This window comes from Talpa occidentalis, unplaced genomic scaffold (assembly GCF_014898055.3).
Source record: "Talpa occidentalis isolate TD23 unplaced genomic scaffold, MPIMG_talOcc4v2.1, whole genome shotgun sequence".
In the NCBI taxonomy this organism is placed as follows: domain Eukaryota; kingdom Metazoa; phylum Chordata; class Mammalia; order Eulipotyphla; family Talpidae; genus Talpa; species Talpa occidentalis.
Window position 1 is genome coordinate 62,934,934 of NW_026555331.1, and position 25,006 is coordinate 62,959,939.

A 25,006-nucleotide genomic window follows, 5' to 3' on the forward strand; every position below is an offset into this window, starting at 1 on the left:
CCAGGGAGCTAACCCACAAGTGGTGCAGAAGACCTCTCCTGTCTCCTGTCTTGCCCGCTGCTCCCCCCAGTAGTGTATTCTAGTAAATCTCCCTGTTCTGCTCCCAACTCTGTCTCTGGTGAATCCTCTCACCCCCCGCACCTCTGGCCTAGACCCCAGTACTTGTACACAAAATAAATAAATAAGACAAGTACTATAAACAACATTTGATTTTATCTTGTGTTGCCATTCAAATGCCCTATTCTGTTGGTATCAATCCAACAAAGGTTTCATTCAGTTTGCTTATAAAGTAACAATACTATATTGTGGGCTTTATTTAGAAATAAAATGTAACAGCACAAATGATTGCAGAAATATAAACAATTGCAAGATTAGTGACATTAAATATAAAGCAATACTATTAATTCAAAATAGTGGAGTATCTGTCTGTCTGTTTCCCTAGAGCAACCAGTGAAAAATAAAATCAAAGACTGACACAAAGCCAAGGAGGTAAAATAACATACCACAACTTACTTGATTAATTCAAAGTGAGTCAGGAAAGAAGAAACAAACACATTAAGCTAACAGAATACAAATAATAACAAAGCGGACTTAAAATCAACCTAACAATCACACTAAATATAAATGGAGAAAACTTTCAGTTAAACATAAGTTTGTTGAGATTAGATAAAAAAGGAACTCCTGGGGCCTCCCTGGTGGCACAAGGGGATAAGTCACAGAACTATGAAGCTATCTGCAGCCACTGCAGTATCAATTTGATTCCTGGTCAGGGAGCTACCCACATGGTACAGCGGACCTCTCCTGTCTCACCCGCTGCTTCCCTCAGCAGTGTATTTCAGTCAATGTGCCTGTTCTACTCCCTACTTTGTCTCTGGTGAATCCTCTTACCTCCTGCACCTCTTGCCTGTACCCCAGATCTTGTATGCATAAATAAATAATTTTTAATAAGGAATTCCTAACTCTATATTTACAAGAGACCACTTTATTGTAGATTAGAAATATTAAAAATAAGAATGGAAAACATATTTATATTTAAAACATATACACGCATATAAAATATACTATATATATTACATATATATCATGGTGTGTGTGTGTGTGTACACACATATATAATATATATGCACTAACAAATACTAATCATAGGAAACTGATACGGCTACTTTATTATCAGATAAAGCACACTTCAAGACAAGACATCCCCAGAGATAAGGAATGATCATTACATAGTTTAGAGTCATTTTTGCACAAAACATTAAGATTTCTAAATGTGAGTATGTGCCTGATTGAAAGCTTCAAACTAAATGAAGCAAAAATAGACAACCATGGCTTAAGCTTTTTAGCATTATGAACTCAATAAGTGATAGAACATTTACACAAAAAATAAATTATAAGTATCTAGAAAATGTGAATACATTTGAGTATTTAGAATGAGATTAATTAGTGTTCTTTTATAAATAAACTGCATGTTCTATAATCCTGACTGTTTTGGTTCTGAGGCTATAATGATCTGAAACATGTGAAGTGCCTACTGCAGTGGTTTTTAAAATGCAGCTGGACAGAAAAGTACTCTTTGTGAAAAATTCTTAGGAATTCTATTCTTTATGGTTTTCTCCAGTCCTAGGGAATACCAGAACATTAATAATGGTCTGGGCCCATGTATGCAGGTATTTCTCACCTTTTAGTCCACTACAAGTATTAACTACCCCTCTTTTACTCACTGAAAATAAAAGAAATGTGATGTAGATAAATGCACATTACTCAGTTAAAGGAAATATCAAATCAAATAATCAAAAATCAGATGCTGTGTTGGTTTCTAAGACTCTAGGCTATGGATAAATTCAGTCACAATTTATTTTTCAGAGACTGTGGAAATTTCTTTAAAGAAAATATTGCTATAATGTCAGGGTTCTCCCAATAAATAATTATTTGGTCTTCGTGCCAAAGATACACAAAAGAGACTGCACCCCTTTCCCCCCAATTCCCTTACTTACACTGAAGTAAAGTTCAAGCCTAAAGCTAAGTTCTTAATTTCACCAACACTAAGTACCAACTGAAGCCCTTACACTAGAGACAGGTAAAGGTAGGGCACTGAAATTGTTAGTTATATGTCTCATGTGATTCTTATGAAAAGTCAGTTCCATTTTAACTCTACCTTTAGGTTTTCACATGGATGCAGATAAATGCTCAGCCCTACACTCACTAGTTACGTGTTCTTGCTTATTAAGTCAACCTTTCACAACCAGTGTCTCATCTATAAAACAGACATCTCCACTTTGCAGGAGTCTGTAAAGCAGTATAATGCCTTAACCTTATCAGGTGCTCAAAAATACTCAAAACAGGCAATGTGACCGTGCACCCAAGTGCAGAAACAGAGTCTCCAGGATGAAGGCCAAACTCCACTACCTTCCACATAATTGTCTCCATCTCTGAAATCTTCCTCCAGACATTTCACTTTACATCGCAATACCAAATGGCTGAAGTGCCCCTAATGTGCCAAGCCGTGCTGCTCCTTACCTTGGTCTATCCTATCTGGTTAGAATTTCCCCCTGAACTTCTCCCCAAATTTCCCACTCCCAGATCTGACTCAGCTCAGATCTGACCTCCAAGAAAATCTCCCAGGACACATTCCCACCCCCACCTTTTAGGCTGAGCACATTTTGTGCACCATACCAAATTCTCCTGGGCTGAGATGTCTCCCTGGTGGATCATAAGCTCCTGGGGGTCTTAGAACATGATGTAATTCCTGGTACCAGGCAGCACCTCAGGCAAAACTTGCTAAATCCATAGAGGTGGGTGGTGAATCAATCTGGGACACTATGAATGATCATCCTTCAGGCACTTCCCTGGCTAAGAATTTGATCTATAATAGAAATAGTTCAAATAGAACAAGGAGATGCCCCACCCCCATCACCCACAGCAAGCACCCTCTCACCCGAGACCTAGCGGATCTCCTCCAGGCCCCATCCAGCCTCCAGGTGACCACAGCCCCAGCAACACCTTAACTGTAGATTTCTGAGACACCAAATACCATGAAAATGTGAAGACGGGAAATATTTACCATTTTGAGCCACAAAGTGTCAGTATCATTTGCTATGCAACAATAGGTGATATAGATTTTACTTCAACACTCCTTTTGTCCCATAGAAACATATATCTAAAATAGATTTTAAAAATCATCAGAGGCACAGAGAATACACGTTCTTATTCCCTCTGACCATACTCACCAAAGAGACATCAGATTTCTCAGAGTCTAAAATTATTTAAAAGATACCCGAGTTTCTGTTTTGTGAGGCATCTATATTAATAGGTCAACTATATAATTAAACCATAGATACAGAATGAATTAAATAATCAAAAAATAAATAGCTCAGTATTCTGTAAGTTAAATTTGTTTCCAAAGAGAAAGGCTTATTTTAATTATAAAACACCCACTCCATGAGATTTCACTTTAAATCCTTGTAACTTTTAGTTTACTGAGGACATTTTTACTAAGGATCTACCGTTAAATTTAGAAATGATCTTGATTTGAGATTTTTTTCAGTTTAACAGTGTCTACAATCTTTTGTTGTTGAGTTCTAAGAATGTAATTTTTTGTACCGTTAACCAAAAAATAAACAAGCCAAATAAAGACAAATATCAACATATCAGCTAAAAAATAAAATTAAAATTCCAAAAAGGAAATTACCTCATAAAAACATTTTTTTAAATGTAAGGAAATTAGTACACTTTTCATTAGGTTAACAAAGATTTCTTATAAACACTATATTTGAGAATATTTTTGTCAAAAACTGTATATGCTCTGGAAACAGATTTCCATTAAAATTTTTATTTTAAAATAAAATATGAAAAATATAGTTTTGCTTATAAGTGTTTAATAAATGGTACCCCCCAAGCAAATCACAATTGAACTGACATAGTAAATATGTGAACTCATATGAACTATAAACAATAAATGATTAGGGAAAAGCATACAGACACTTGGTTTATTAAGCCGAAGTGTTATATTAAAAATCATGTAGATAAAGGCTGTATCAGTACAGAAAGTCTTCGAGGGAGAGCTTTTATAATACTTTCAGTCCTTCACAGCATTTTCCATACAAAGCCTTCAATCACCCTCCCTCTTGTTCAGGGCCTAGCAAAGTTTACTGTGACCAGGGACTCTCAAATTTAGCACCAGGCATCTCTAATTTGAAGACCTTACTCACAACAGAGATTCATCATCCCCAGGAAACAAGTTAAAAATACACGTTCTCAGAGGCCCCTAAGGAACAGAAACTGTGGGGACAGATGGGTAATTTATGGTTTTTTGGCCCCGTAGGTGACGATGGCGTGCTGCAGTTGTCAACCCCCGACCCGGATCAAGCTCCTGAAGCCACCTGTGCATCATTATTACCTTAGGGATACAAGAGCATTTTCCCCAACCTCCACTCATAAGAGAGGGGCCCAGAACACTACAAAATCACAGGGGTTCTCCCAGGGTTCATTCACAATGTAAACCACTAGAGTAAGTTACCTTGAAGGCCCTTTGCGGGAAGACTTTACATCTTCTATGCCAAGTTAGCTCTGATTGTTCCCACTTTGCCTGGGCCTTTCCCAGCCTCAGAGAACAGAAGGCAAGAATCAAACTGCCAGGATCCTGATGCACACAAATTCCCTGTTCCCAGGTGGCGCAGATTCCACTCACATTCCCAGCATGGTAACAATTGTTCCAAAACCGAAGGCCAGCTACTTCACTCCTCTCCTTACATGCATTTATCAGTTTATTTCAGTGTTAAAGAGAGACATGACCTTATTTTCCAACACTGTGCTCCTGAGAGAACACCATGAATAGACTCTGTGAATTCTACTGTGGAGCCACAGCAGAGCTTGTAAGTCCTGATGAAATAAACCCCAAAGAAGTTAAAAAGATGTTCAAAAAAGATAAACACATGCAATTTGCAGCAACATGGATGGCACTGGAAGGGATCATGCTCAGTGAAATAAGCCAAAAAGAAAAAGAAAAATACCGGATGGTCTCACTCATAGCAGGAATCTAGAAAACTTAAATAAGGGACCAGGAAAATGAATAACTATAAGAAAGTGAAAATCAAAATCAACAAAAAACTATGAACCAGAGACACTTTTTGGGGGGTGGGGGCGGGAGGGGAGGGATTGGGGTCAGAATGGGAGGGTTGCAATTGTATGGGGAATATAAAAATAAAATTTATTATAAAAAAAAAAAGAAAAAAAAAACAGCAACAGCAAGGGAAGGTTATGTATGAAGCTGATACATATCAGAATGAAAACAATCTCTGCCTCAGTTTAGTCAGACTGTTTAGTCTTCTCTAAATCCCTGTGCTCATCCCAACAACAATTCTGGACAGGGTCACATCTCATCACACATGAAGTTAAAACCTGCCTCTCTTTCCCTCATGGGTCTTGTTCCACTATTTGCAGAACACACAATTTGTTAACTGTCCACCACACAAAAGTCATTTCAACATGGTCAACCAAACTGTTGCCAAGAGCTACCTACTCCCCTCAATTCTAAACTAAAGTAGTCTATGGCTAATTCATAAAAGAATCTTCCAGAATAAACAAGCCTCTTAAATTGTTAAACGCTCAGTAGATACTAACTTCCCACTAAAGTTCAGAAACCCTGATCAAAGCACAGAATTGTCTATTCCTATCTTGCTGCAGCCCAGGAGGTATCTTATGGGCAAAACCAAGATGTACTTCGAGAAACAGTAGTTTGAAGACAACTCTACGCATGGATTGAGTAAAACCACAAAAGTCAAGATGAGTTTTTCCAAGCAGAATTTGCAAAGTGAGGTGGCAAAGAGTTCTCTTAGACCCTCTCAGGATGAGGACTGGACTTCACTCTCATTGAAGGATATTCTAGAGACAGTTACACAACTCTGCTGGTATCTGGGCAGAGGTGTTTTCACTTCCTGGGTGGTTCCACACAAAGGGCTCTACAATTTAACAATTTGTCACAAGACATTCAAGACAAATAATTTGACGATCAACAATAAACTTTAGGCAAAATAATTGACAATACCTGAGAAAAGAAAGCAAACATTGTAAAGAAAAAAAGAACAGTGATGTAAAATATATAGAAAATGAATTTAAAACAAAAAAATAATAGAATCTCCACTATAGTAAATTAAAAGAAAATCACTGCTAGGGGCCTCCCTGGTGGTGCAAGGGGTTAAGACGCAACCTATGAAGCTGTCCACAGCCTCTGCAGCACAAGTTCAATACCAGGTCAGCCAGGGAGCTGCCCACATGGCACAGCAGGCCTCTCCTGACTCGCCCACTGCTCCCCTCAGCAGAGTATTTTAGTCAATCGCCTTTTCTGTTCCCCACTCTGTCTCTGGTGAATCCTCTCACCACCCCCACCACACCTCTGGCCTGTACCCCAGTTCTTGTATGCATAAATAAATAAATCTTTTTTAAAAAAAGAAAATTACCACTAGTATCTTCCCGATCTTGATCTCTGTTCACCTAAGGCATTCTTTGTGCAAAAAGTTAGATGTCTAGATGAAGACAAATCTCAACACATAGCAGAGGTGCAAGGTGCAGTGATATCATCTGCACTGTCAGCACCCCATGCCTACGTGTTTCCATAGTCTGCAATTGCATTTAAATGGTTTCCTTTACTCCTATGCAAAATTTTGAGGTTAGGGTCAATATATTACAGACCTTTGCTACCAGTACCTAGTGTGGTGCCTATGCATACATGCACACCAGAAGTGGGCATGAATGAGCTCAGATGATTCAGCAGAGCATGGCTGGTGTGACCAAACCTTCTTTCAGATCACAAAAATAGAACGGAACTTGACCTCCTCATAAATTAACTTGGTTTATGCTCCCTGATATCACTGAAATGAAACAAGGTCTATGGGAAGTCCAAGAGCAACCCCCAGCCTGTTCTTAACACAATAATATTAGATATTCTGAGAACTGAGTTCTACCAGCTACAGACACAGTCACAGTAGCAAACACAGCTCTATGTTCTCTAAATTGTCCTGGAGCATATCGGATGTTCCAAATGGATTACAGAAATCCAAATATAAATCTCCAGAACTGTTCTGATATTCCAGGCTAGTAACCTTACGAGAGAAAAATGAGGTTAGCTTAGCATGATTTGTTCTTAGTGAAACTGTTCTTGCTTTTAGTTATTACAATTTCCTTTTCTTCAAATACACAACCATCTGCTTAACACTATATTTTAGGATGCTGCCAAGAATCCAGAGTAAAACCAATGAGTTGCATTCTAGAACAGCATCCTCCCATGGAAATACAACACAAACCACAAATGTGAACCATATATGTTATTTTAAATTTTCTTGCAGCCATATTAAAAGTTAAAAAGGAATGGGTGAAATTCATTTTGACATTACTTATACTTTATTCAATAAATCCAAAATACTATGTTTACAACATGTAATAGAAATTATTCATAAGTTACTTTACATTCTCTTTTATAATTAAATCTAAAAAATCTAGTTTGTATTTTACACATACAGGACATCTCAATTCAGACTAGCCTATATACAGTGCTCAGCAGCCATGAGTGCCCAGTATGGCCACCATATTGGACAACGGAGGTCGAGTATCTCTTGGACTGTATGAGGAATCATTGCATTGATCTTGAACTTGGCACATCTTGCTTCTTCATAATCTCTCAGGATATTAGTAATAGCAGTGCCTTGATAACATTTTCAAACTCTGTAAGCAGCAAAGAGATCAATCCCTCAATCTCTAGATGCAAAGTGCTCTCAGAGGTTTAGAACTGAAGCAGATACCACAAGATAGTACTAGTTTGAATGACTTAGATCCCTGTCAAGCCATACATTTGTGGGAAGGCCTAGACATACTGTCATGCTGTTGAATTCAAGTTCCCTATGCATCACAAAGACTTGTTTCTTCTGTTCTTTTCATTCAAACTATGGAAGGTCAAGGAAAATATGCAGACAGGAGGAACGATAAAAGCATTTTAGGATGACCAGGACTGCCTGAAGCAGAGGCATTTGAATGAACACTTCAGGAAGAGGAAACAACAGATGCCAAAGAAGAGTGGCATCCAGGGAAGAACCGGAGGGGCACGGGGGTCAGGCCAGGAAGACCTAGAATGGTGTGGTAACAAGACTTTGTTCTGGACAAACAGCCAGAGTTCGGAGCAGCTGAGCAATGTAACAGAGTGCTACCTCAGCAAACCCTGGAGTCATACAGCAGAGGCGGGAAAAAGGAAAAGACCGAGGCAGGGAGACCAAACAGGAAAAGATGAACAAGGCCTGAACAAAGGTGGACGGTGCACCAGGAATGCAGAGGACCCAAGCAGAGTCAGAGAGAAAGCCCAAGACTAAGGAATATCAAAGGGAACTAGAGTCCTAATTTCAGTATCAGGTGAATATGCGCTGTTAAGCATCAGCTGGCAGGAGGGAGAATGGTGGATGTTGGTCTATCTGCTGTCACTCTGCAGCCTCTCCTGCTCTTGGGGAGCATGTCTAGTGTTAAACTCCGCTCAGATGCAGAGAAAATAATTCACCCTTGTCCAAATACAAGCTTTTCCTGATTCCTACACTGTTACTTCATTCGAGCACAGAATATCAGCTATTAAAAATCTATGAGCTCATATAAAATTTTCTTACATGCTGCTATGCATACGATTTGAGGAATTTATCTTTTTGTTGCTAGAAAGAAGTTTCTAATAGAAGTTTGCTATTTTGCATATCAAAATGTAAGATATAATAATATTACATTAATAATCCTATTATACTACTGTTTCTTCAAAGAGGGAAAGGAGGTACCAAGAAGTGATAATAAAAAGAAAAAGTTTTATTGTCACCTATAATAAATAGGTGCACCTGTGCCCCTTAACACTGCATTCCCCATGTCAAGGAGGTAACACTGGAGTTACTGGCATGCATGTGATCCCATTCATAAGGTCCACTGACCTTAAACAAAGGCAACAGGTTATTTCAGAAGCTGGACAAGGTCAGAAACACTGTAGCACATCAGGTCTCTTCTACCAGATATGTACTTATGAGATACTTGGGGGCCAGAACTAGAGAAGTGGCACTGAAGATGAAGAGGGAGTTCTAGGAGATGTGGCTCACTGGACTTAGGGTCATGCAGAACTTCAAGATGAGTGAGGACTTAACTTCTACCCAACCAGGTAGCAGCATGATCCCCGGCACATAGAGGCACTCAAGTATTTACTGACTAGGAAACCAGGCATCCCAGCTGCTAGAGCCCACTAGTTACTATACCCACTGTCCAAAAACTTAAATGATTTTGAAAAACAATTTCATTATGCATGTCATGCCTATCCTAACAGTGAAACATGCTAAGGGAGAACTTTAGCTCTTGGCCCTAGACAGTTTCGGATCATTGGTCCCAGCCAGTTTCATCTTAACAGTTCAAGTTTCTAGATAAAATGCTCTTCTTGGGTCTAATAAAGACACATACATTATCCTGCTGGACTCTGCTAAGGTCACACTGCCCAGTCAAGAGGTCATCCTCCACCATCAAGGTCCCTTGTGCAAAACTGCTGCCTGTGGTTAATTCTAGTCTCAAATCAACTCTTGCCCCAAACATGAACAGATGAGGATACTTAGGAATGCCCAGAGTATTCTACACAAGTTCAGGTGTCCCTTGAACAACTTGTGAGTTGGGATGGGGTTAAGGACAGTGTCCTTGTGTAGTCAAAATTCTGTGTGTAACTTCTGACTCTCCCAAAATTAACTACAGTAATCCCTTAGTATCAGCGTTTCAGGACACCTGCTACCTCAGGATACCAAATTCTAGGGATACACAAGTTCCTTATAGTTGACTCTATATGCTGCTCTGACATCCATGGATTCAAAGAAGCAATATCTATGACTTGTTGAATCTGGGAATGCCCAATCGTGGATGGAAAAAAGAATATCACAGGCAAGTGGACTGGGGTAGTTCAAACCTATGATGTTCAAAAGTCAACAGTAAACTTAAAATTGAATTCTTGGAGAAATTATTTAGTTATACACAGCTGAACAATTCTTTGCCTTTTGAAACTGAATGTCATAGAAAACAAAGCTGAAATCATGTACAAGTAGAAATGCATCAACTATCTCAACCAGGAGATGACAGATCCATCAGGAAATACAAAGAATATTTGCAAAGAGCTGAAAATAGTGCAGAAACATTATAAGTGCTATGTAAGGGTGTGACTTAGTATCATTATCATTATTATTAGGATTGATTGAATGTGCTAAAAGAGGAAAAACCAGAGTTTATTCAATGATCTAAGTGTTCTTTAACAATTATATAGCACTCAATTCCTTCCTCTGTTCACTATGTTGGGAAATAAATGATCTCCATCATACAATCTAATAACTGTCTCCTGTGGAAACCAGAAAACATGTTTTCTAGTTTCAAAACATTTTCCTACCTGAGTGAAATCTGAAGACCACATAAAAGTGGAAACTGTCAATGAAAGATAATTAGGCAGAGTAACTGCTATCCCTTTCCACTTTTTTGGAGGACTTTAAGTTCTTCTGAAATATGTATACAAAATACACATGCATATTTATGTGAAATACATATGCATAAGAATACTTAATTTATATAAAATAAATGTTATTTATCATATATACACACTTGCATAAGCATACGTATGTATATGTTTTTTAATTGAGGCAACACTGGTTTACAACATTGCATATGATTTAGAGGTCTAAGATCACACCCTTCATGTGTATATTACCACAGTTCTCCACCATAGTCCACTGTGTCACTTCAAATTTAAAGGTAAATTGTGCTGGCAATAAGCTGAAAGTGGAGACTTAGCCCATCCTGCTCACATTCATGAACACCATTTCCAACCGCATCTCTGTGCTCCCTGAGTCAGAATACTTACATGGAAACAGCAATCCATCTCTGATGAACTCTTTGTCTCACTGAAGAGGCAGTCAGAAAACCAAGGGCACATCATAAAATACTGCAGTAAGTAGAGTCCATGAAAAAAGTGCTAGTCAGGAACTTCTGAGAAAGCCTTCCTGAGGAGCAGGGCTCAGAACAGGTCCCAGTTCTTAAAACCCTGGGTTTCGACCATTTAAACAGGGTTGGAAAAAAAGTTTTACAATATGCTTTTAATACAGTCTATTTAATTCCCATAACACTTTGATTAGAAATGTGTGGTGGCTAATTTTATGCATCAACTTGACTGGGCCACAGGGGTGCCCAGATATTTGGTGCAAAATACTTCTGGGTGTATCTGTGAAGGTGTTTTCTGGGTGAGATTAACATCTGTATGGGTAGACTGAATGGGTAGAGGAAAGCAAATTGCCTTTCCCAACGTGGGTGGGCCTCATCTAATCTGTTGAGGGCCTGAATACAATAATAAGCAGAAAGAAATATTTGATATCTGCCTGAATGGTTGAACTGAGACATTGTTCTTCTGTGCTCAGGGTGAAAGTTCTGTGTGTCTCAGTTGACAGACAGTGCTCAGTTGACAGACTCTCAGTCTTCGAAATTACCTAAGTCAATTCATTATAACAATTTTTTTTTTTAGATAAGCAGAGGTAGAGATAGAAGAGAGATGGAGATGCTACTGATTGTGTTTCTCTGGAGAAATCTAATACAAAGTCTATGTGAGTAACAAATGCTATTTGATAAAATGAAAATAGAGACATTTAAGTATTTCAGACACATTTTATATAAAGATATTTGATAACATCTTGGTATGCTGACTAAAAATGTTTTGCAATGTGGCTTCTTTTCCATTAACTTTCAGTAACTACTGACACACCTTTTGGAAGAGGTTCAAAGACAGACTGAGTTTTTTGACAGCTGAATGCTTCACACTGAAATTACTTGGGGAAAGGCATGTGGAAATAGCAACGGGGGATTAACTACCAAAGCAGTTCAGTCCTGTGCTAGTAAATTCTAAGAAAATTTCTGTAGGAGAAATCAGATTAGCAAATCAGGCCACGTGAACACATTGGGGCAAGGTCTGAGCCTCTTGTAGCTGGGAAAACATGGTTACTGAACAGTTCATATGAAAGATGGGGCTTTCAAACACACACTCTCTCTCTCCTGTCTCTCTTTTAGACTTCCATCATTTCTAAGAAAAATTCACTTAACACTGATTTCCAAACAATGTGGCTAGGCCATGATTCTTTTCTGGTTTACACTGGTATTGAGATACATTCTGGGTAGGTAAACAGGGTAGAGGTCTCACGGAGAATGAAAAGTAGCAAAAGAAATATTATAGAAAAATGAAACTTTAGAGGCCCCTTAGTGAACTACATACTTGGTATAAGAGACACTAGTCTTGAGCATTTTGGGGCTACCTATTCAGGTGCCCCCTCCCTGTCACTGCAGGGAGCTTTTCTGCTTTCCTATTACTGAATAGACTCTAAAACCCATTTCTCATAGTCCATAACCTCAGTTTTCGTGACATGAGACAAGAACTCACCAACACTCTGCAATAGTATGAATATAATACTCCCCTATAGATACAAATTCACTAATAAGAATCAGAAAAAATAATCTCCACTAAATTAAAGAACTAAATTACTAGCCAGGCAGTTCACCTCCTCATAGATGATGGTCACTTTGTCCAAAGTATTTAAAGGTTTAAGGTTTATGTCTCCATGTCCAATTCATGTTGCAGGTTAGAAAAAACCTACAGAAGCTATGAAGACATGACATCGTCATATATAATCAAAACAATGATTTTTCCTCTTCTCTCATAGTCACTGAAAAAGAAATACATTTATTGGGGGAAAAATCTGATTCTTAAAACTCACAACATTACAATTAAAAAAATCTGATTCTTAAAACTCACAACATTACATTACAATTAATCACTTGAATGAGCACAGGCCAAGGATAGATGAAAAGAATTTTAAAATCCCCAACTCACTGTCAAGTATTCAATGAACCTTATAACTCATCTAGTTCTAACTATGTAATCAAAACAGAAATTCTGTTAGGATTTTTTGATATTTCCCAATACCTTTGAGTGCCCAATTTCTATCTATTTTGCTCACAAGTGGTCACAGTAACAAGGGAAAGAAGGTGATATAAGTTTGCATTTGTGTGTGAATAAATACACATACAACCTGACTGCGGAGTATCTACCCAAGGGTTTGAAAATGTCTTCACATTTTATTCACTAAACAGACCCAAAGACCGTAGTCAACAAGCAAGCACCATGAAAGTTTCAAAGCCTGTAGAATTTACAATTTTTTTTTTTAATTTCTAAAATGAGTATGATTTCCTTTTGAAAAGTACAAGTAGCATCAAAATCAAAATTCTGAGAAAAGTCATTACAATGAGACGTGGGATCCAAAGTAACATGATGTAACTTAGAAACCAGGGGTCCAAGGGCTAGAAACTCACAGTCCCAACTGCTAACTGAGCAGATGTCTCAGCCCCAAGTTCAGTGCTGGCCTCCCAGGTGGCCAGAGTACAGATGGGCCAGCATCAGGCACTTTCAATTAGGGGCATTTCTCTGAGGTTTTATAGGAGTCAGGTGGCCGGATGTTAGGCCTCAAGTGACACTAAGCTTGAAGTAACTGACTCCCTATGAAACACCAGGGTAAAACAACAAGCATGGCCTACTACTCCAAGAAACCTGTTTCCAAATATAAACATTGCTTCTCCTGCATCCCTGAATCCCCAAAATACTCCGTCAAGGGCTGCTGGGAAGATGCCCACTGGACCTCAGACATATAATCTCAAGTGGAAACCAGTAACGTCTTAGCACATAAAACAGTCAGGAGAAGAAAGTGCTTGAGAATAGGCCTTTTAGCTGTGCCTCCAAGGACCACAGACGAGGACCTCAGATCAACAGCTTCCACAACTCAGTCCCTTTCAACTGGGAGAGAGGACAGGAAAACAAATCAAATCACACAACCTCAGTTAGGAATCAGGGCTATAAAAAAAAAAAAATACGACAACAGGAAAAAGAGTGGCTAAAGAAGGGGCTACCTTAGCTTCAGTGGTCAAGGTGGGTCTCTGTAAACCTGAGTGAGTTGGGTCCTGTGCTGTATGATACAGACCTAGACAGAGGGAACATGTGTACAGCTCATGAGGCAGGAACCTTCAAAGGCCCCAGTCCTGGTGAAGTGCTGGGCAATTTGCAAGCATAGTCTTAATTAACCCTCACAACAATCTTATAAAGGAGGTCCTGCAATTGTACACATTTTACAGGTAAGAAAACTGAAGCTTCAGAAACCTCAGTAAACTGCCTGATCTTTGCAAGTCTTTGCACCCAACACACTTGGCTAGAAAACTTTCACTATCTCTGTTTCTCAAAAAGGTTCTTACTGTTTTGCTGGCCTGGAATCCCTATGGCTATGACCAAGCCCTTAGCTTATTCTGTCCCCAATGGTGTAAGTGAATGAAACAAAGCTTGATATTCTCCTGGGATCTGCCACCCGTTCTGAATGTGCACACAGTGTCTGACTCCCCTGAGACTTGACAAACCCAGGCTGACCCAATTTTACTGACCTCTGACACCAACAGGGTTTAGTGTACCTGGTGGCAACAGAATCTCTGGATCCTTTCAAAGTATCAGCAAGACTGTTTATATCCCGTGCAGTTTTCTCTGCTAGCTTCCAATCGCGAGATAGGTGATTCCACTACTATGACCCCTAGCTTCTTCTAAATAGAGGGTTCAACTTGTATTGATCAGATGAAAACATAAAGTACAAATTGGCAGTTTCAGCCCTAGAATCTATGACATTTTACCAATTTTAACACACTGATTTCCCACTGATTCCAGCAATCAGACTCCCTGTCACAATGGGAGGCTGTAACACAATGTACACAATGGTATAACTGGAAGTTAGTTTCTTTCTTGGTGGTAAATAAAATAATGACGCCTACAAAGACCAGTTCTGGGTACGTGAGCCTGCAAATGCCAGGACCTCCATCTTCTTTGCTTTCCTTCAGCCCACCCAGCACTGGTTACCACAACAGCTTCCTAACTCCACACTTGCACTCTCTCCCAGTGGCCCGTTCTCCACAGGCAGGCAGAGGGCTGCCATATCTACAAATTAGAACCTATACCTCCCTGTGTTACACCATCTAACATCTCCCACTACATGTATAATAAATAGGGACTCCCCTCCTGGCCTACCCAGCCCTGCTGAGCTGGTCCCTCTGCTGCTTTCTCCTGTTCCACACAAAGGCAGGTTCCTCCTACCCCAGGGCCTTTACACAGGCCAACCTCTCTACCTAGACACCTTTCAAACCTTGCCTCTTTTTTTCATTTGAGTCTGAACTCAAGCATCCTCGATGAGGGGCTCCCAGTACCCCAAGATCAGATAGGAATGCCATCCTCATTCTTGTCTGTGCTTATTATGTCTTTAAGTTTTCATTTACTTCTATATTTTAATTATTTCCCCTTATTTACATTGTAAATCTTCAAAGAGGCAGGAACTTTGTCTCTCTGGCTACTGCTTATCCTGGACCTGGAACACAACAGGTCTTCTATAAATATATATTTAATAGCGTTATCATAATAGAAAAATCACAAAACTATATTCCTTTACATAATTTCATTCATTTGCAGTCAATGAGACAAAAAAATTACTAGCAAGAATGATCATTTTGAAGCATATCTGTGGTTCCTCCTGAAAAACAAAATTAAAAAAAAAAAAATGAAGCAAATTTCTAATGGGGTTGTGAGTAAAAAAAAGCTTTCTGTCACAACATAGCCACCCAAAAACATCCCATCTACTTCTGAATAACTTTTTTCAAAGCTTTATCTGTAACTGGACAATTTCAAAAACCACCAATCTTGTTCTAATTTATAAAACACCCTACAGAATTCTTATCATTTTCCTAGACCTATCTGCTAAATGAGATATTGCTTGCTTTTGCTGAGTATTCTCCTTTGAACTTCTCCCTAAAGTTTGTACAAATTTAAAATCCCAGGTTTAGTGTCAGTTTATAATCGTTTAATCATTCACATGTTCACTAATTTTGTCACCAAACGTATAGGAAAAAGGAAGTAATTTGCTTTACCACTAAAGTTTGTTTTTTTAAAAAAAGCTTCTATATTCAATTAGAGGGCTTTTGTTTGATTCTGCTTATGAAACTCAAACTGCACCATGTTAAAAATGTAAAAATCGCAGAGTCCCTTTTCACTGTAGGAGGAAACCTACATTATCACAATGAGCACATGCTTGATTTAAGTTCATTATTTTTTGTATTGCAAAATATCACGCAGGAACAAAGTCAGGTTTAAAAACAGGATGAAAATGTATTCTGCAACAGTGGAGACACCTTGCTCAAATCTTAATTATATGTAGTTAATTTGTTTGCATGATGACATCTATGAACAATAAAAAACTAAATTCTCCACTAGTAGGTTGCAAAATCTTCCATGCAAATCATCCCATAAGCTATCCTTTCAAAGTTCAGAATCAATGTTATGTTTAACTTCTTTAATAAACATTAAGGGCAATAATTTGGGTTCTTTGAAAAAATTATTCAAATATTACTTTTTGATATATCTGTAATGCTTTCAATATAGAAAAAAAATCACCCATTAAAAAAACTACATTAGGCTCTGGCTGGCTAAAGTGTAAAAATGAAAAAAACAGAATGTATAAACAGAATGGGGATTTGGCCCAATGTTTCATTAATCACCATAATGATTTAGTTAAGTGATCAAAATTTATAGACTTTTATTTCTTTTAAACCAAGAGAAAGAAAGTCACTGGAAGTTAGGGGAGCTGGGACTTCCCCAGATAACCTGAGTAATAATGAAGCCAAAAACAACCAATATTCTTTATTCCTTCATAATCTAGACCACTTGCATTGGGTTTTAGGTAGTTCAAAGAAGCTAAAACTGCCTTCCATCTCCTTGACCCTCCTAAAATAAGCTTTCTTTAACGAAGTATTGTGAATTTTCAGAATTTTCCTCTGAAAATTAAAAACTTACTAAGAACTTAATTAGGAACTTAAATTTCCTCTGCATTTTGGATTCTGTAATGACGAAATGCTGCCCAAGAAATTCAAAGCATGCCACTGAATTAGGAAGAAGAGATCTGTTGGTCTCAAACACCAAAAGAAAGTGAGAGGTTATTCCACATGGAAAGATGCAGCGTTCCAGGGGAACATACCCCTAGGTTTCAGTCACAGCTTTGCTACCTATTACCTAGGTGACTCAGGGAGGACACCTCACCTCATCTGCACAAAGCTGGTAAGGGCAATTCTCCTGTGAAGGGCAAAGAGAACGCCCCCTACTGCCTGTGACTGGGAGTGTCCCAGAGCCCACCTACAAGGATGACTTCCATTACATCCCAGAAAACCTTTCTTCTGAGTGCATTTATCACTTTCTACCCTTGGTGCCTTTCCTGAATAGAATGAATATGTTTTTCTTGAATGAGTCATGGCTTTACAGATCTTCAGTCTTCACCCTGAATGTGGATTCTCATTACATCATATGAGGAGTCAGAAAAATGGTGAAAGAGCAAATGAAAACCCACTTTAGACAGCTGTATAAGTCAAGATGTGAGCAGGTTCCTTATTGGTTCCTTTTTCCTTTAAGTTAAGTTAAACGTTGAAAAAAATGCCCAGGTTTATTGGAGACCCCCTAACTTCAGATAGACCAATCTTACTTATTAAGGGAAAATGAGAGTAAATGGGTACAAACTATCTTTTTACAAGCAATGTTTTTCTAACACCTGAAATACGATGGCTTTCAGAGAAAAAAATCTGGTGAACTAAATATATTTAAAAAGCAGATATCTCAAAGGGCAAACTTTTTTAGGCGTTTATTCCCAAAAAGACTGTTAGACAATGTCTGTGTGGTGAAAGTGTATTTTGGGCAAAGGCAAGCAATGGGATTGCTAAATCAATATGATCAACTCGACCACACAAGCGCCTCCTCCTGCAGCATTGTCCACAGCGCCATCTACTGTCAGCCCGTGCTACAGCCGCACAGGTTCTGCAGGGCGCCAAGAGTTAAGGCAATGCCTTTGCTTACCTAAATAAACCGTTTAGGAATGGAAAAGATGTCGCTTTAAAGTTAAATGGGGGTGAGGGAGCATCTCAAAATGAAAGCAAACTTGCTGACAACCTTTTAAAATAACTAGATAGCCAAACATAATTTTTTGGCTTAACTTATTGATACGCAGTAAGTTAAGTAAATCATTTTAATTTATCTTATCAGGTTAGGCTATAAACCTTACTCTAAAGATTTGAAAGCACAAGTAAGAATTATACATTCTGGTGGATACATACACAGTCCATATGTTTACCTTTTATCATCTTTTAACACAGTGGGAGTAACCTAACTGTTGTGAGACGCTTTTATTTTTTTTTTCTTTCTCCAACTAGGAATTGCAGGTATTATTCTAACCTAGAGAACAAGGGAATTTGGGGATGAGGTTCAGAGTCCAGGTTTCCACTAACATCTAGGCTTCTCCTTACACAATTAGGTCCTTAAGTATACTTAGATCTCCTTATTATGAAACGTACCTGGACATGTTCAGGACTACAGCCTTGCCCTAACCAAGTTTCCCAACCTCACCTTCCTCAGATTTACTAAATCACCCTTTACATTGCCTGGGACAAATATGCAGAACAGCTTGTTAGTCAGTTGTAAGCAAAACAATAATCCAACCTCAATTCTGTTTAAAATTAAACCAGACTTAAAATAGCCATGATTTAAAAGATTATTTATTTTTCCAAACAGAAAAAAAAAAAGAAAACACATGGATTAATAATAAAAATTAAACTAGTTGGCACTTACCTAGCACTGTGTTCCAGCCACAACTATTAGAATTTTACAGATTATCAGGTTGATAAAGCATCACTACCTCCCAGCTCAGTAAGTGATTTTACTGTTGTATGTGCTATAGTAACACCATAGATTAAATACCATAAAGTGCATCAATGGACTGTTAGTTGCCACAAAGAATTCTGGCAAACCATTAGCTCGTTCTTCTGTTTAAACAACTATGTTTAATAAATAGCTCATCTGAATGACCAGGGGTCATGATGTCACAAAATAAGTACAAGGCAATGCAGGCATTTCCCATACTTAAATGTATATTGAGAGGAAAATACTAAATAAACATCCTCAGTGCCAACAGGGTAAATGGAAGTCATACTATTCATATTGTGAAAATGCTACTATCACATTGGCCTGCACTAAAAACAAACCAGTTAGTAGTCCTTATGGTGCCGGCAATACCAATGTTGTCACAGATGTGTGCCACATTTTTGTACAGGACTCAGCAGTGAGGAAAAACCGAGTTTGCCTGTATCCTAGACAAGGATGCCTGCTTATTTGTGCGTGTGTGGCTCAGCAATTCTGAACAACCTTTGAAAGGGTTAAAAAGTCAGGCACCAGGTGTTTTCTTTCCACTTTCCAGAGCAATGTATGCCTATAGCAAAGTAATCTCCGCTTCACCCCAACCCCCAACCCCCCAAAACCCGCATAGAGGGAGAACTGTCACAGCCATTTACACTGTGCAGCTCCAATTCTAACAATCAAAGGGCACTGGGCTGGGCAGCAGGCACCAGCGGCTTCCCACAGGCTACATGTGCTTTGTTGCAAGTTATGAGCTCCGCTGAGTGATGGGGGCACCGGTGAGCCACGGATAATTTAATTTTATTTCCATTCTGTATGCTTTCAAAGAAAGTCGAGACAATTGAGCCCTTGGGTGGAGCGGGAAGGGATAAACCAAACACAAACTTTCAGAGTCTCAGAATCTGCATTTGTTGCAAGAACTCTTAGCCAGGGATTAGGAGATAACTGATACTCCCAAGATATTTTGCACCCTAGATTAGAGCCCATTCAAGGAAACGTAGCTGAGTGGAGTCCCCGTCCCTCCCCGACCCTATTCCTTAGCAGCAACCAGCAGATGGGCTTTCGAACACCAGGGTTCCCGCCTGCAAGCCACTCGCTGACCGCAGCGCGGCCAGTGTCCCCGGCCCGGCCCCGGCGGCAGTGCCCAGCTTCCGCGCCCGGCCCGGGACGCGCAGGCGAGCGCGCAGCCGGCACAAGGAAGGCAGCGGCGCTGCGCCTGCCCTCGAGGCCCAGAAAGCCGGCCCCGGTCACTCTGGCCAGTGCGGCCCCCAGGCCGGGGTAGAGTGAGACCCAGGCCCGGTAGGGAGGCTGCAGGCAGGGACCCGGGTTCACTCCGCCCGCGCTCGCTTTGGCATTGTCCGTAGTCGGTGAGCGGCGCGGCCACCCGACCCGGATCGCGCCCCCTCGCCTCCGCCCCCGGCCCAGACTTACCTCCGCCGGGCAGCCCGACCCCGAGATGTGCGGCCCGAGTCGGGCTCTGGCGCGTAGGTACCGCGGAGAGGAGGAGTCAGGGCCCGCTGGGGACTGGGTCCCCGCGGCCGGCGCCGCGGCGGAGCGGATCGCGGATGGCAGGGGCAGCAGAGCCTCACCCGCCTCGGCAGAGCCAGGAGCAGAGAGCGAACAGGGTCGGCCGAGCTGGCCCAGGACGCGCGGCCGTGGAGGGCCCCGGCTGGCGGCGGCCGCGATGGTTCGGCTTCACCGAGTGGGAGGGCTCAACCAGGCTTCCCCGGAGATCGAGGGAGGGAACTTGAAGCGAGTTGCTGCGGCCGAGAGCGCGTGTCCCCGTAGAGTGTGCACGCCCCTAGAGTGCCCCGCCCCCTCCCCGTCCCCACCCGCCTCCCCGTGCCACCCCTTTTCCGTTCCCACCCCCTTCCCTTCACAGGACTCCTGGACCTGTCCCTCCTAGGGTCTCATATCCACTTCCGACTCCCACCCCTCCCCACCTTCAAAACCCTCCGCACCCGGACCCTGACCCCATGGGGTGAATAATCCTCTAGGTCTTAACAACCAAGAAACCCAGGATCACACAGCACAAGACACCAAGAGCAAGCTTCATGGATGCCATAACCCTACCTGGAAGTCAATCCATTCCAGTTCTGGGTACCTGACCACAGTTTCTGTCGGCTGACAGCCAGTATGATTTTCACATGCTCAGATGGGGCTTCTTATTATTTGTACACTTAATTTCTGAAGACATCTTAAGGCTCACAAAAAAAAATGGGAAAAGCAGTAAGAAGAAATAGAGGAAGATCTCAAGCATGATTTCCTGTCCCTAGAATATGGGCCAGTTGATGTTTCAAAATGAAGTAAACGTTTTGGGGTTCATGGTTATTTGTCTCATAATGTGTGTGTTGTTCATGCTTTTTCCATAATTTACCTTGATTGCTCGGTTAGGTTTTTGAGGGTTTTGTTGGTTTTGGAAGATTAAACACATTCTAGTTTAGTCTTTGCTATTAGGAAATAAAAGATGAGATTCATATTTGTGAAACTGATTGAATTTGAATGAGATACAAACAACGTAATTACTTCTCAAAAATATTTAGCAACGGCCTCTTTTATATCTTTAATACTTTTAAGATTCAATTGTATTTGTCTCATTTTTTTCAGAGAGACATCTATTTTTGAATCGTGAGACTGCTGTTTTATTCCAGTTCATAAATCGTCAAATAAATAACACTCAGACTTTTATAATAAATTTTTGGCAATTCACAAGAGAACCACTTTAAGAAAGTGACATGATACTGGATTTTAAATGGAACTTTCCTTTGGCATACAAGTACATTCCATGTGATCACAGATTATGTTGTGGTCTTCATTAACTCCGTAAGTCTTGTAACAGTAGAACAGTTATTTTTCATCATCCCCATGCAAATAGAAGCAACTTCTCTCACACCAAAATAGACTCTTTAAAAAAAATTTAACTTTTTTCCTCCCAACCTCTTCCTTTTGTGAACTGCTCCCTCCCACTGGGTATGACTAGGACACAAACCTCCCTGTCATTGCAGTGGCTTGGAACACAAGCCCATTAGTACGCATCTCACCCCCTGGGCACTAAGTCGGGGTGGGAGGGCTTGGGAGCAGATGATCTAATCAAAGAAAATAGGGGTCCTTTTCCAAGACAGATTTGGCAGCTTCTGAGACCATGTCATGTAAGCCTGCAGCAACTGGAGGTAGCCTAATAGAGAATAACTTCAAACCAAAGGAAAGCAGAGGCAGAAAAAGACCTTATAACTTTAATGAGGCCCTCCAGGCAGCCATCTCTTCAACCAATAAAAATCCCAGACTTCTCAGGAAATGCACCAGTAAAGTTGTCTTTCTAGCTTATGCTAGTTTGAGGTAAGTTCCTTTCCAAAATACTGACTTATAAAGCCAAAAATGATTCCCCTCAGATACATGCTCTGGAAATCAGAAACTTAGGCATGGAGTTTCAACTTCTCTGTCACCTAAGTTACTCTTGATAATAGAGTACACGCTAAGGAGGAACTCACTTAGTAGGCAGTCTTAACTTTTAATAGGACTAAGGTTCTCATTTGGGGCATTGCTACAGCTCAGTATTGATTTAATATGTTTCACATTCTCATCACCAAAACCAAAAATGAATTAAAAGATGTGGTTGGAGAACCAGAGAGAAAACAATAAAATGTCTAACCCAGAACATGCCAGAACATTTTGTTTGTCTTATCGGTTACCCCAAAAAGTATACCTTCATAATCCCCAACACTTGCTGATACAGAACATTTTTTCTAGCGGGACTGAAACTTTCAGAGCCTGATATAGCCTTTCTGGGACTGTTGAAATTGGTCTGTTGTGCTGGAATTTTATTGTGTTGAGTATTGTTCAGGAGAAGTGGGCCATTGACCTATGCTTGGAATTCTTTTGCTTCACAGAGATTTTTTTTTTCCCCACAGAGATTTTTGTCTCTAAAAGTATGTAACAATATTTGACTAGTAATCTAACAAGCCTCCATACACTGATCAGTATGTTGCTTAACCCACTGCTCGCACTGTGAACAGTAGGAGTGCAGGTGCTCAGGGGAGGGCCTGACTGAGTCCTGAGCCTGAATGCAGAAGCAGTTTCTGTTGGAAAAATATGATAGTAGTTCAGAGTTTTCACTAGTCTTAATTCTGGCTTTGTACCTAGTCTTGTCAACAAGTAGTGAAATTGCATATGCAAAAGTCCATGAGCTAAATAATAATATATCTTTAATAGATTTAAGTACTACAAAAGAACACTACAAAGAGGTGAAACATCTCCTGAGAAAAAGGACACCGATAACTTAGGAAGAAGAGTAAAGAAAAAATTGGAGGACTTCCTGGTGGCTGAGGGTTAAAGTCCTAGTGCTATCAAGCTATTACCAACCACTGGGGCATGAGTTCTATCTGAGGCCAGGGAGCTAATCCACATGGCGCAGCAGACCTCTCCTCTCATGCCCTCTGCTCCTCTCAGGAGTGCATTTCAGTCAATCCGGCTGTTCTGCTCCCAACTCTGTCTCTGGTGAATCCACTCACCACCCGCGTCCCCCCTCGCCCCCGGACCTCTGGCCTATACCCCAGCTCTTGTAAACATAAATAAATAAAAATAAATCTTTATAAAAAAAAAAAAAAGAAAAACTAATTCTGTGATTCTACCCAGCTCTGTGTGAATGACACGTATTCAAATGATATGTTGTGATTTCCCAGGGAAAATTGCAGTCAAATTTCCAGAGTCCTCACCATCTGTGTGATGGATCTTAAATGGTGTCTGTGTGATTGCCTTACCCAAGGGCAATCTCCCAGTTAACCTAGGCTCAGACAACTCTATCTGCCCAGAACTCACCCCAGAAACTTGGCAGACCACAATGGTTTTCAAACCTTGAAACAGAATCACCTGGAGGGCTCTTAACATTGCCAGGTCTCCAGGTTGCAGGAAGAATAGCCTCTGTATTTTTTTAAAGTTCCCCCAAGAGACTGTGACAATCAACCTGTTAAGTTAAACAATGGCCCACAATCTGTGCTTTTGATTCCACAGAAAAACATTTGTGAAAGCTTCTGATCATACTCTACTGTCTTCAAATGTACATACAATTAAAGGTATTGATTTAACAAGCTCAATTTGTTTTTTCCCCCAACAGCATTCAGTTTTTCTGAGGTTATAGAACAAGTGATAAGGAATGCTCTGTCAGAGGAGCAGGGAGGATTTGCTAGAAGCAATCACACTGCAGAAGGACAGCTCACAGCAAGGCCAAGATAAGGGAATCTGCAGCAAGAAAAGCATAGTGAGTAACTACAGGAAAGTCTGCTCCACTACAGACTTCAGCCCTGGGGTTAGCTCTTATTTCGAATTTCACAGTTTATTGCATGCTCATGTTGATGATCAAAGGAAAAAAAACGGAATTATCTTTATGAAAATTGACCTACAACATTAAGTACTAGTAATAAATATCATTCATTGAATGCTTAGTTTGTGCTAGCATTTACAGGCCTCATTTTCTGTCATCACAATTACCCTAAGCATAAATAGTATGACTTCCATTTTCGGCATGAGAAGCCCAGGGCCCAGGGAAAGTGAATGACAGCTCCAAAAACACAGAGCTAGAAATTAGAAAGTATAAATGCAGGTACAAATGACACCAAGGCCTAGATATCTTTTACTCTAAACCAAATAACCAAATGTGTCTGTGAGTCACAGAAATTATCTAGCCAATGAGAAAGTCCCCAGTCACATGTGGCTATATAAGATTAAATATGTTAAAATTAAATTGGATTGGGACATCAGTTCCTCTGTCACACTAGCCACTTTTTATGTGCTCAGAAAGAATCTCTGTTGGATGGCATAATCAAGAAAAAAATATGTATGTCATCACCACAGAAAGTTCTGTGAGATAGCAGTGATACTCCACTTTTTCATCTGTTTCATTAATTAAGGCAGCATTATCTGTGATTGAATTTTTCAAGTATATGACTCCAACTCCTTCATGTTAATTCTTTGATAGAATTCTTTCTAAAACATGAAATACATTTATGTGCCTGCTTCTTAGTTTGTTTGGGCTGCTATAAGAGAAATTCCATATACTGGTGACTCATAAACTACAAATTGTTTCCTCATGTTATGAACACTGGGAACTCCAAGATCAAGTGGCCAGTGAATTCAATACTTGGCGAGAACCTGTTTCCTGGCTCATAGATATCTTTTCATTGTGTCCACACAGGCAAAAAG

At 40.1% G+C, this 25,006-nt stretch overlaps 1 protein-coding gene across 7 annotated transcripts in view; it reads right to left on the reverse strand.

Moving 5' to 3' along the window:
• Positions 1-20,584, reverse strand: part of FAM110B (family with sequence similarity 110 member B) — a 167,892-nt gene extending 147,308 nt beyond the window's left edge. For 6 of the 7 annotated variants that reach the window (XR_008550653.1, XR_005124276.2, XM_054692260.1 and 3 more), the window contains exon 1: positions 20,243-20,584. The gene's annotated coding sequence lies outside the window, so the exon portion shown is untranslated. Of the gene's footprint in view, positions 1-4,516; positions 4,963-20,242 lie in introns of those variants that run through there. The other variant, XM_054692257.1, reaches the window with a different exon arrangement.
• Between the last annotated feature and the right edge of the window lie 4,422 nt (positions 20,585-25,006).